Source organism: Agelaius tricolor, unplaced genomic scaffold (genome assembly GCF_023055355.1).
Source record: "Agelaius tricolor isolate 1412-34295 unplaced genomic scaffold, bAgeTri1.0.p SCAF_2, whole genome shotgun sequence".
Lineage (NCBI taxonomy): Eukaryota > Metazoa > Chordata > Aves > Passeriformes > Icteridae > Agelaius > Agelaius tricolor.
This window is the reverse complement of record NW_027269262.1, coordinates 92,347,139-92,359,407: the sequence shown is the minus strand read 5'-3', so window position 1 is coordinate 92,359,407 and position 12,269 is coordinate 92,347,139. Positions and strand designations below refer to the sequence as shown.

Here is a 12,269-nt window from a genome sequence, read left to right as displayed (position 1 = left end):
TCTCTGGGAAACCTCTGCTAGTGCCTCACCACCCTCACAGTAAAGAATTTTTTTCCTAACATCTAATCTAAATCTGCCCTCTGTCAGTTTGAAGCCATTGCCCCTTGTCCTATCACTTGAGGGCCCTTGTCAGAACTCCCTCTCCAGCTCTGCTGTAGCCCTTTTAGGTCCTGGCACGGGTCTGGGGAAACCTTAGAGCCCCAGTTTATCTTCTCCAGGTGGAACAACCCCAGAGGCTCTCCATCCCTCAGAGCATGGCCCAAGCTCCACTCTGGACAAGCTGAGAAATATCTACAAGGCTGACTTGGCCATCAGCTCTGGGGTATAAAAAGTTCCCCTGCCAGCTCTCTGTGCCTTCCTCAGCTCTCTATGCTAATGCACAATTCCCTCTGTCTGAGACACTGTCAGGAGGAACTGAAAGTGGTGACACAGCACCACAGGTGACACACACCCCAGTGCCACCACACCAGGGTGCAGAGCAGCCTGGCTGCCTTGCTCTGAGCACACTCTGCAATGCAGGTGCCTTTCTCCCAAGAGTGACCAGCCAAGAGCTGCACCAGCTCAACAGCACAAAGCCAAGGCACGACCTGCCTCTGGCAGGGACATCCCATTTGTCTCATCTGTGGTCCTGCTGGCTTGTCATTCCCCATGCTGAGCACTTCCTGCAGTCATTGGGCATCTCCTGATGCCTCCAGGTCTGGTCTGAGCTGGCAGAGTCTGCAGCAGGGCTGCTGTGTCCCACAGATCCCTTCTGCTGTGTGGGCACAGGGCAGGGTGTAGGAAGCACAGACAGAGCATGTGTAGCCAGGCTGGTCAATCCCACAGCCCCTGGGGTATGTCAGGAGCTCTGGTTTCGTGGCCATGGCCCATTCTTGGCAGACCTTCCCCTCCCAGCACCTCCTGATCCCCCCAGCTGATGCCCTTCCATGTTTCCTTTGCTCCACCCTTTCTCCAGCTCCAGAACTGAAGTGAGCACATGTGCTCTGCTCCACTCTGCAGAGAGCTGTGGCCATTTCTCCAAGCCAGCAGTGCCATGGGGACAAACCCTGTGCTTTTAATGAGCCCCATGGGGAATAACCAGGGAGAGTGCAGAAAAACAGCAGCCAAGCAGCACTGCAGCTCTGCACACTGAACTACTGTTTGAGGAATGAAGAAATCCCATTTTCTGTGACCCTGCATTTGCCCTGCTCCACTCCCTCTTTGCTGCCTGAAGCTTAGACACTGCCATGATTCATCCCTAGGAATAAGAGGCAGGTTAGCTCTGAGTTACTTCCAATCCCTCACACAGCCTGGTGCCTGCAAAATTCCACATTGCCACCAGCTGAACCAGCTGCTGCCGAGTGCTGAGCCAGACTCTGAGGCTCCTCTGTGTTGCAGATCAGAAGGGCTTTGGGGCAGGGATACAAAACCAGCAGTATTGCTTCAGGAGAGCAACACATATCTGGCTGCAGGGAAAAGGGGATGAATAACTGGACTTGCCTCCAGCTAAAGGCTGACTTCACTGAAGAGCATTTGACTCCATGCCAACCCCAGAGCTAGTGGATCTTGATGGGAAAAAAAGCAATCCAACAACAAAAGTTCAAAGTGATGCATTCCTGTACTTGGAGGGAGGTTTCATGAGGCCTTGACTCAAAGGATTTTTTTAAACCTTATCCTTAGCATAACCAAAAGGAGGGCAGGAATCTCAGCAGTTGAGGGGACTTTCATCTGGCCAAACAGTTCTGAAAGCTTTCTGTCAAGGAGGATTCTCAGGTGACTGAGCTGTGAGCAATCTCTTCCCATGCTGGAGCCTCTGCTGGGTCAAGGCTCCTGCTGCTGCCAAACTTCCCAGCTTCAACAGAGGACAGCAGTTTGAGGCATCAAGGAGAATTTATGCATCCATCTCCTTGCCCTCCACCTTCTGGTCATGCTTCTGCTTAAGCATTGTCTCCTTCAAGCCCAGGTTTCCCTCACCAAGCACCTCTCTGGTTCTCCGCTCTGCTCTTCATGTGCACATCCCAGTGCCAAGGGAGCAGCTTGGGAAGGGGGCCAGCAAACACGGGGGTGGGCAGGACCCCTGCATGCTTTTCTTGCAGGGAAACAGGTGTGTTGCAGGCAGAGACATTGCACATCCACGTCTCACTCATTTCAGGCACCTCTTTCACTCAGCTGTGTGAGGTCAGTGCAAAGACAAGGCATGAGGATGGCTCCCTCAAAGTCAGTGTCTCCCCAAATTTGTGTGCACACGAAGCAGAGATTTTGTAAGCAATTCTGCAGAGCACCTCCTGGCCATGTAACACATTCACAAAGCTTCTCATGAGGTCCCTCTGGCTAAGAGGGACTAGTGACCAGCATCTGGTTCAGAGTCACAGGGTTTAAGGCACATGGAATGAACAGTACTCAGCAATCTGCCCTCTTGCAAAACCCAGCACTGACCACTTCTGCCAAGCCCGCAATTTCCTTTTGAGCAATAATTTTGTTGTGTTGATTTGGAGATTTCCAGCAATGGAACCAGCTACTGTGCACCAGCTACCACAGGTGGCTGTTCACAGTGGTCTGCAGCCTCCACCAGTTAAAGCCAGGAGGGGATTAGACTGACTGGACACATCTGGCCTCTGCTCCACATCACTGGATGTGGTTTGGTTTTCCCAGTGGGGCTGAAGTGTTGTTCACCCCATGGAAAGTCTTTGCATCCACCTCATCCAGGTCAGCTCCTTCTTTTTTGAACTTCATTGCTGCTTGGGGCACAGCTGTGTCTCATCATCCACAGTGGCCAAGAACAGCTGTGCTCTGTTCCCTGCTCTGATGCCCCTGATTCCCCTCAAGGCCATGTTACACAAGATCTTCTCAGATGTTCAAAAACCAAGAGCCACATCAGGGCAAGGAAAGGCCAAACCAACATCTGCTGGACAAGTTTCTCTCAAAGAAATCACAGAGAGGGTGCAGGACAGACCCACAAGACCTGTGGATGTTATTATCTGGTTGTACTTTTATTAAGACTCCACATCATGTGCTCTCATAGTCTCCACTGACCCCCAGCACATTTTTGGTGACCCTGGTAGTGCCAGCAGCCTGGGATCTCAGTTCCAGTCATCCTGCCTTCTTGCAGGCCTATGGGTAGAGGCAGGTAATCTGTCCCCAGATCAGCTCATCCTTTCACCCAGGGACTGCTTTAAGCCTGGGGACAGCCACTTTCATGGCATTTGTGTCCAGTGTGCAACTTGTTCTCCCCAGGAGCATCAGATCCCTGGAGACACTCTGGGCAACAGAGGTGCCCCATGGTGGAGATGTGGGGGATGTGGAAAGCCAGGATATGCCTTGTCCTCAAGTCCAACCCCAGACAAGCAGTTGTTGAATCCCTGTGAAAACTCACCACAAGCACTGATAAACACAACCCCTTTGTATAATTTCAGTGACCAACAAACTGCTGAGCTCACCCCCATTCCCATCTCTGACATCCCTGTGGCCACTCCATCTCTGCTCTGGTTATCTCCCCAGGCTTTTCTGACTGAAGTCAAACCTCCTCCCCAGCATTCTGTGCCAGCAGAGAAGCCACTGTGCCTTTCAGCTGCCGATTTCACACGAATCTTTGATTTGCCAGCACCTGCCAGGTGGGACACGGCAGGATCCCGGAGCAGCACGAGAGCCGCAGGGATGATCGGCGCAATGCCTGAGCTGCAGCCGGATCTGGAGGGAGAGCACTCGCCTGTGAGATCTGACACGCTCATAACAATCCCAGCTGGCTGGCACACACACCGAGCCCAAAACACCCCAGGCCACCCCCCTCCCACCCTTCTGATACCATCACACCCCTCAGCAGTTAATTAAAAAAGGATTAAAGCAAGGCTGTAAGGACGTGGGCGATGCTGAGGTCAAGGGGTGCCTTGCAAAGCTACGCCAAGCCCCGCAGCTGGTGCTGGGACAGGGGGCTGCCTGCTGGTGACTTCAGCTTCTCCAAGAATAAGGCAGGTCTAATCCAAGACCCAGGCAACCTATCTGGGCTGCTTGCCTGTGGCAGTGCTGCTCTGTACAGAGAGCTGCAGGGCAAGGATTGGGATCAGGGATGTGAGAGCCTGCAGGGTAAGACAGCAAGCAGTTATGGCTTGTTTGCCAATGCTTCCATGCTGTCCTGCTGGCCCTTCCAGAGCTCATACCTTTATCCCACATGAGCCACGTGCACCCATCCCAACCCTGGCAGTGAGGTTCATCTCGTGCAAGCAGCTCTGTTACAACAGTACAGGCTGTTCCTACCCGCTCCCTGTTTCCGAAAATATTAATGTTTCACCAGGGCAGCGCTCAGAGGCTTTTTCCAGCCAGAGTGATGCCAGGTACATAGGTCCTTCCCACATCCAGCCTCATTGAAAGCCCTGGAAATATGTGTGTGGATGAGGCACAGTGCCAAAGAGTCCCTCATCTCACCTGGCTGAGATGCCATGGTCATGGGTGGCTGGAAGTCACCTCTGCACAGGGATTAACCCAGGGATTAAAGCTTCAGTATCAGTGAGCTACACCTTCAAGGGGGGACCTTTTTTCACAAGGAAGTGGAAAACACCCTGGCTGACTCTGAGGATGCTCCTACCCTGTTCAAAAGTCTTTGGGAGCAGACTCCATGACATACCTGGGAAGCTCCCACATGGAGAGAAGCAGAGGGCAAAGCTCAGCAAATAGAGAGACTGTGGAAGATGCAATTTGCTGGCACAGAAACAAGGCAACAGGTCCAGGTCTGAAACTCACCCCTGAGTGACAGGACATGTTGTATTGTGGCAGCAGAAGAGATGTCTCAGGCTGGTGATGGACTGCACCAACATTCCTGATGGGAACCCTCACAGCTTGTAATCCCTGCATGGAGAACTGTCCCTGCAGGACACAAGCTGGTCCTCAGCAGCAGATCCATGTCCCACTCAAGCCTATAACATGGGGCCAGTCCCTGCAGGGAAGTCAGGTGAGTCTATGGCATATTTAGTGCTCCCCACTTCACCCAAACCACTCTCACGTCCCCCGATGCATTTTGGTTCAGCCCCAAACCCACCTCTTTCAGAGTGACTTGGCCAAAACAAGCCTGAAGAGCTCCACAAAGTTCTTCATGGTCTTTTTACCTCTTTCTTCTATGAAACCATTGCCTTTCCCTCCATCACCTAAGGGACTCCTGCTCCTTAGAGCCAGCTGCTCCATGCAGAACCTGACCTTTTTTTACATCCTAAGCACTCCCAGTCACAGAATCACAGAATGGTTTGGGTTGGAAGGGACCTTCAAGATCATCTCATTCCAACCCCCTGCCATGTGCAGGGGCACCTTCCACCAGAGCAGTTGCTTATGGCTCCATCCAGTCAGGCCTGGAACACTTCCAGGGATGGGGCAGCCACAGCTTTTCTGGACAACCTGTGTGAGTCCCAGTGACCTCAGTAATTGCTGCTGTCCCCTAACCAACCCATCCCACTGTCACCCAGGCTTGAAAATTTCCTCCCTCATTACCTTGCACTTGCCAGAGAAGGCTGATTCATCCACTCTCTGCCTCAGGCATCCCACTCAGCCACTGATGATTGAGTTACTTAACAATTAAGCAGAGCCTTAAATCTTTGCAGCACTTAACATGTATTGACTAATTAATCCAAGCCTTATCTGAGGTAGGTTAGTTCAGTCTTGTGTGTAGCTTCCAAACATGCCCACGGCCGCCTCACTGGTCAAAGGCAGAAGCTGCTCTGCAGAGAGGATAGGGGGTCCATCATCCCCACTGCCCACCCTGCAAAGAGGGGCCCATGTAGCACTGCCCTTCTGTGCTGAGACTTCAGAGACCACTGGGCCCAGGGGAGCACATTCCCAGCCCAGGACTCTTGCCAAGCTTGCCCTCAAATGACCTTTTCTCCTGCATCTTCTCTGGCCCTCCATGATTGCTTCATTGCCTGCTGTCCCACCCAGTGGGGCTCTGGGCACATCCACCAGCTGAAGCCAACTTGCTTGGACAAGCACCAAGTTGCCTGAGGCTCTGCCAGACCTGGAGTGCAGGTGGGATAAACCTTCCCCTGGGGTCTTGCTGGCAGCCATCCATGAATTCTGCTGATGCAGGAGAACAAACCTGGCCTTGCGAGGTTACAGGTGAGCACTGCCCTGCTGCATCCTGCTGAAGTGACACCAGGGGAGCCAGGCTTCCCCCTCAGCCTATTCACAGGGACTGTCTCAGCCACATCAAACCCCACATTCCAGTCCTGCTAGCAGCAGGGAACAAGGCCAGGTGTGGGAGGCAGGGAACCCATTCCCTGCATGGATGAGCTGCACAGGAACTTTGTGCAGATGAGTGGGATGGGAGGTGCAGGGACACACCCAGGGTTATGCAGAGAGTCCGTGGCAGAGGTCAGTGCCTCAGTGGCTCCTGGCCCTGGGCTTTGGGAGAGAGAAAGGGAGGGGGTTGGCAGTAGCTAAAGCCAGGGAGTTGGGGACATGAGTGGGTTCCCAGCACACAAGCCTTGGGGCCTGATCCTGAGTAAATCATCTCATTTTCCTCCAGTGCAGTCACTCTAGTTCCAAGACTAAAGGAAAATGCCATGTTCCTTGTGCCCCACAGATTCCCAACCATTAGCTAAGACCAAGGCAGACATCAAAACTCTTGCCATGCCATGAGCCTCTTGCACTGGAGCACAGGATCCCCCCAGCACAACAATAGAGACCCAGAGATACAAGATTCTCTTTGATATAACACTGACACCAAAAAGTTTCAGCCCACCTGAATCCTTTGAGCACCTCTTGCCCTTTTTCTGCCTCTCTGTCACCCCAGGGTTTCAGCTCAGTGATATCCCCAGCCTGACAGGCAGGTGATGAGCCTTGAGAGATGCATGATGTGAAGGACATGGCAGAAGAAAGGGACTTTGTCAACCTGGGGAGTCATGGAGCAGCCAGGTGGAAGAGATTTTAATCCAAACAACCTCACTTAGGAAAGCCAGGACCAGTGGAGTCTGGATCTGCACAGCTCATGTGGAGCTGTAACAGCAAGGTGCTGGTTTGAGTCAAAAGGCATTAGCCTGCAGGTTATAAAGGCATCTCTGGTGCTTGTACAGGTGTCTTTCACATGCCCTCCACCTCATGTGGCTAAGAATGGGTTCCTGCCTACCCCATGGATATCACCACCATTTGCTTGCTTTTTAACACATCTAACACCAAATGCAGAGGAGAAACTCCTTTCCCTATGAAATTCACCCCAGAAAATCCTGAGTAGTAAAGCAGAGCAACTTGTGGACCGATACTTTTCCTCTGGGTCTCAAACCATCACATATATTTATTTTTTTTTCCTTGACTGAATATGTGCTGATCTCATTCATCCTGGGAAAAGCACGGGGTGTTCTCATCCCGGCTATACCTGGCAAGCTGCACACACTGTGACAGAGGGAGAGAACTTCTGATCAGGCTCTGCAGTGGCTGCTGCCCAGCTTCTTGTGTCTCCTTCCTGGAGCGAGAGGCCGGCTTCTTCACCTGGCATTCCTGGGAGAGATGAAGGGTAAGTCAGCAAATCAGCTTCATGCACTGCACACATCCTCTGCTTTCAGCCATAGCAGAATTAGCTCAGGTCGGGATTTGCTGGTAGCTGGGCAGAAAAACATCAACAGGGCTTTTTTTACCCCCTCTCCACCTCCTTTGGAGGGAAAAAGCAAGAAAATGTTTTTAACGTGCTGCGTGCAGGCAGGTTGCGGGAGCCGTGGTCCCCGGCATAGCTCAGCAAGCACTGCCAGGGAAATCAACGGGGAACGTTCCTGATGCTATTTTAGACACCGGCAGAAAACGCCAGATAGCAACACCGAGTTCGACGGGGCTGCGCGAACCCGGAGCGGCGGCGGCGGCACGGAGCGCAGGGACCCGCTCCCGCCGCCGTGTGGGTTGTCAGTCGATTTGTCGATGAGCTCGCTAACCACGACGTTGCTTTGACATGTCAGCTGGCGAGCCGGCGTCTGGATGCCTCGGTGTCATGCAGGCATCTCCGTCTGAGCCCTGCGGAGAGCAGCTTAGATCCGCTGGCCGGGGTTAGAAATGAGCCGCAGTTAAGCTGCTGAAAGGGATCCGCGCTGCCGCCAACGTGAGTGCTCCGCGCCTGCCCGCGCAGGTGGAAGATGCATGCCGGTCTCCAAGGGGGGATGCAGCTCTGGCCGGGTGACTGCCGGCTCCATCGGGAGCCTCCTGGCTTGCTTGCCTGGGAGAGGATGGAAAGAGGGCATCTTAAGGGATTGCTGCAGCCAGAGGTGCCGCTGAAGGCAGAGTGTGCGATTAAAGGCAGTATCCGAGCATAAAGATACCGCAACCTGATTTAGGAATAACGAATATAGCAAGGCTGGCTGCTGCAGGGAATGTCCCCTTTGTAAGTCGGGCTGTTTGGAGCAAAAAAGAGCAATTATGTGGATTCTGCTGCAGCTCATTGTGGTTGGGTTAATTTGGGAAAAGGATGCTTGCTGGCAGCTGAAGGAGGCAGCCTGGCAGAGGGGTTAAAATGCATAATTACCAGACCAGGCTGCTGTTTTGAAATGGTACAATAATGCCAAGGCAGGGGAACATTGTTTGGTATGATTTATCTTCTGAGATAGTCAGGAGCAGGAAGACCTTAGCTTAGAGGGCTACTCTTAATAAAATTTAAAAAAAGAAAGATTTTCAAAGACAGACCCTGTTTTGCAAAGCCCTGACACCACAATGACAGGCACTGCTGATACCAGCTGTCCTGCCTGCCATCTGAATGCCAGGCCTTCCCAGAAATGCTGCTTGTGAAAGATCCATCACAGGGAAGTTTTTACCACCCCCGTTTTGTGTGGGAGTGCGAAAGCACATCAGTGTTTGGGGAGAAGAGACATGAACTGCTCCTTGTACCCCAAGCCTGGCTGTGCAGCCAAGGAATTTCTGTAGCTCTGATGATGAGTGTTAGGCAGGGCTGTGCTTTTAAAGGACAGCCTGTCTGGGTTTAACATGGTGAACCCTCCTGGAGCTTTCAGCACTCATGGTCTTGGGCATCTCATGGATAAAACTGGTGCCTGTTCTTCAAAAGCTGGTGTCAAATGCCTGGTGCTCCCATAGGACCTCCTGCATGGACACAGCAAGGACACAAGGTCCAAGCTGATTCACAGCTCCAGCTGGGGTGGAGTGGCATAGTGAAAATGCCATGGAGGGCGACTTGGCAGGGTTGATTTGGACAGGATGGGGATTGGAAAGGCAGGCAAATAGCAGTAAATCTTCCTGGAGAGGGGACCAGGGATCAAAAGGGAGAGATGGCATTGGTGTGTGCTGGGACAGGTCTGGGATGTGAAGGGGACAAGGGTTTGTGATGGCAGGGAGTGCTCCCAGTGCTAACCCATCACTGTCTGTACTTGTCAGCAATACACAAAGCCACAATTGAGAGATATTGTGTGTTTGCAAGAAAAGGGGAATTTGCTCCTTCCTCATTTCTCTATTAAACTTTGCACTGCAAACTGTGCCTCAGCTCTCCTTCCAGAGGGAAAAGAGCAGTTGCTGTGAAGGCTTATTTTTTAAAAGCAGTAGCACAAGGAACCTAAAGCACAACCTTCCTCTGACATAACCTTACTCTGGTCTCATTCCCAGTGGCTGCTTCAGGACTGACCAGAACCAAACCATTCAGCAGTGTAAGAGCACATCCTCTGCAGAAGCAGCAGCCTACCCTCGAGGGCTACTTCATTTTCATTCATTAAATTTACTATTTGTATTATTTTGTTTAATGCTGTTGAGGGAAAAGGGCCCTCTCTACTGAGCATTCCTATTAAAACATGCCTGTTAAACCTCACCCCATGAAATCACAGGGGCTGGCTGGTGCTAGTGGCAGTCCTGCTGATGGTTCCAGTCCTGAAGGGTACGGAACCAAGCACAGACCAATGTTGCTGTTGTCAAAGGCCAGGGGTCTGCTGGTATGAGAGCAAGAACAATGAGGGAGGGAGGTTTTACAGCTCTCTAGCTGGCAGGAGATCTTCAGGATTTTTTTTTCCTTCCCCCTTCATCTAATGTGAAAAAGGAGATACAGTGAAGGCTGTCCCTTCATGCCTTGTTGACAGCTTGTCAGGAGAGGATGGGAGGAACCAGTTAACACCTGGGCATTCCTGTAATTTAGTTCTTCTAGCAACTAATGCTGGTTCATGATCTGTGTTTTCAGAAACCTCTCCATCCACTTCTGAAGCATGGCCACTGTTTTGCTCAGCAGGGATCAGAATCCTGGCTATCACTTGCTATTGACATGGGCATAGCATTTTATCCTTCACACCTTCCCACCATGAAAAGATGAAGCCCCACCAGCAAACTGATCCAGACTGTTCTATGGGGTGACATCACAGGGTGCCTTTCTCTGCCATGGAGCCCTGTGCCAGTGCAAGATGCTCTGAGAACATGGACCCAGACCCAAAACTGGGTGAGGGCAAGGGCCTCCAACACCCCAGAGCAAGGGGAATTGTATCACATGCACAGCAAACACTTTGCCAGCGGCTGCACCATATACTGAAGCAACCACACAGCCTGCAGCCCTGATACAAAACCACTGACCTGAACAGCAGCCAGATCATTTTTCTTATGAGGATGCACCATTCTTGAGCAATTTTTCCAGCACATCCCACGCAAACAGGTTTTCTGTGAACACTGCATGGCAGCATTTACCATCTCATGCCAGCTCTTGTTTTTCCCTAATGGCAGGGGCTGGGAGGACTCTCACGTAGCACTGGTGTGTCTGTGCTGGTGGGCATGGAGTCTGAGGGGTATCCTCATGGAAAATCAAGCACTAAATCATTTCATGTCACCAGTTCTGCTGAGGACAGAATTATAGGATGGTTTCGGTTGGAAGGGATCTTAAAGATCATCTATTTCCAAACTTAAGTTAGACAAGGTCACACCTTTCTGCAGAAATCTGAGATCCTGAACCTTGCATATACATACTAGTCTAAGAACACATCCTTCATCTTCTTATCACTGCAACAGCTTTCCCAGGAAGAGCACATTGACTCTTCCCAGCTGGCATGCAGGGGGTTGCAGAAGCAGTGTTGATACTTCAACACTGACACTAACTCCTGTTGTTTGGGATGTTATGCTAAATTAGTTGAATTCTTGGTGGTAAAAAGGAAATGTAGAGGGAAATGGATAGTGTCTGTAGAGTCTCATTTATGGCCCAGTGTATTTTGAACCCACTCTGACCTGGAGTTTAAGCTACTGTGGAAGCAAGGAGATTTTAAGGCATTTTTTTGGCCCAATTTATTGACTTCCATTGCACAACAGCACCTCAGGGCAGCCAGGGTGTATCACCAGATACATTAACTGGGCTTCTTAGTGGTGAGTGATGGCCATGTGCTATTTGTTCATAACTAAGAGAAAGAAATGGCCAAAATCCCTCTCTTCCCACATGGCAGAGATGGAGGGATGTTTCTACAGGAGCAGCCCTGCTCCTTGGCAGAGACTAGTTTTTGATCCAAGCTTGCAATCTCCTCATGTCCCTCATTTCTGTATGCAGGAGGGAGGAGGAAGCAAAAGCAGCTGTGCTTCTCCTACTTGTCTGGCCCTGGTACTCCATACACTGATCTGATGGGAAGAGCAAGGCAAAAAAGTATTTATTCAAGATGATCTAATTAACATTTCCCATGTTGTCTCATTTGGTAAGAGACTGGTACTCTATTTCTCCCTTGATTACCCTGAAAGGTCCATTAATTTTAACCTGCCAAAAAAGGATTGGTGGATATAAAATTTGACCCTCAAGCAAACAAAAAAAAGAGCAGAAATTAAGTATTTTCCTTTATTTGTAATGCAATGCACTAAATAACGTTCAGAAGCGGCAAATGCCCAGGGAAAAGCATTTCATCATATAATTTTACAAGGGAGAGAAGAAGCAAACCCAAAAGTTATGGATTCAGTGGATTGAGTGGATTGAGCCCTGTCCCTGTGCAGTACTGCAGTCAGTCTGATCAACCTCCCATGTCTCTTGCACTTGTCCTGTCAGACCTATCTGAGGGTATTTGAGGTAATTCTTACCTCAGGCACAGAAGCAACTTCTGTCTGGGATCACAACTGTGCTGTGAGTTGGGAACTTCTGGATTTGATTCCTGTGTTCACAAACTTCAAGCAATTCTCTCCCTCTCCTTTTGGGAGAGGGAGAGAATGAGCTGGGTGGTAAGCCAGGTTCTTCTTGCCATTGTCAGAGGATTCAGTGTGCTTTAGAAGAGAGGCAAGAGACTTTAGGAAAACAATTCTCATATACACAAGTCTACAGAGAAAGCAATGATCAGCACATAAAGAAAAACACAGCATAACTTTAGCAACCTACAAAATTCACAGCAGGGGTG

The 12,269-nt window shown here is 50.8% G+C and overlaps 1 protein-coding gene across 3 annotated transcripts in view; it reads left to right on the top strand.

Annotated features, from left to right (window-relative positions):
• Positions 1-7,303: 7,303 nt before the first annotated feature.
• SLC45A4 (solute carrier family 45 member 4) overlaps positions 7,304-12,269 on the top strand; it is an 85,175-nt gene continuing 80,209 nt past the window's right edge. Inside the window, exons 1-2 of one of the 3 annotated variants that reach the window (XM_071421889.1) lie at positions 7,304-7,465; positions 7,899-8,038. The gene's annotated coding sequence lies outside the window, so the exon portion shown is untranslated. Of the gene's footprint in view, positions 7,466-7,532; positions 8,039-12,269 lie in introns of those variants that run through there. The other 2 variants (XM_071421890.1, XM_071421888.1) reach the window with 2 other exon arrangements.